We start from the raw sequence: 359 nt of genomic DNA on the forward strand, positions 1-359 counted from the left end.
ATTATCAACCAATTTGGTAATGAATGATGAGGACACTTCCTAAGAAGATCTTTAAATCTCTCCTAAGCTTCATATATTGACTCACCATCAATCTGACAGAACGATGTTATGTCATTTCTAAGTTTAGCAATTTTGGATGGAGGGAAATATTTGGATAGAAAATTCTGTGAAATTTCTCCCCAAGTTTTAATAGATCCTGGTGCTAAAAATTTTAACCACATCTTAGCCTTACCCCTCAGCGAAAAAGGAAAAAGTCTAAGTTTAACAACATCGTTTGAGACTCTGTCATATTTAAAAGTAGCACACAGTTCTAAAAAACTAGCGGGGTGTAAGTTAGGATCTTCATTTGGTGTACCTCC

The sequence above is a fragment of the Phalaenopsis equestris genome, unplaced genomic scaffold (assembly GCF_001263595.1).
Source record: "Phalaenopsis equestris unplaced genomic scaffold, ASM126359v1 Scaffold001073, whole genome shotgun sequence".
Taxonomy (NCBI): domain Eukaryota; kingdom Viridiplantae; phylum Streptophyta; class Magnoliopsida; order Asparagales; family Orchidaceae; genus Phalaenopsis; species Phalaenopsis equestris.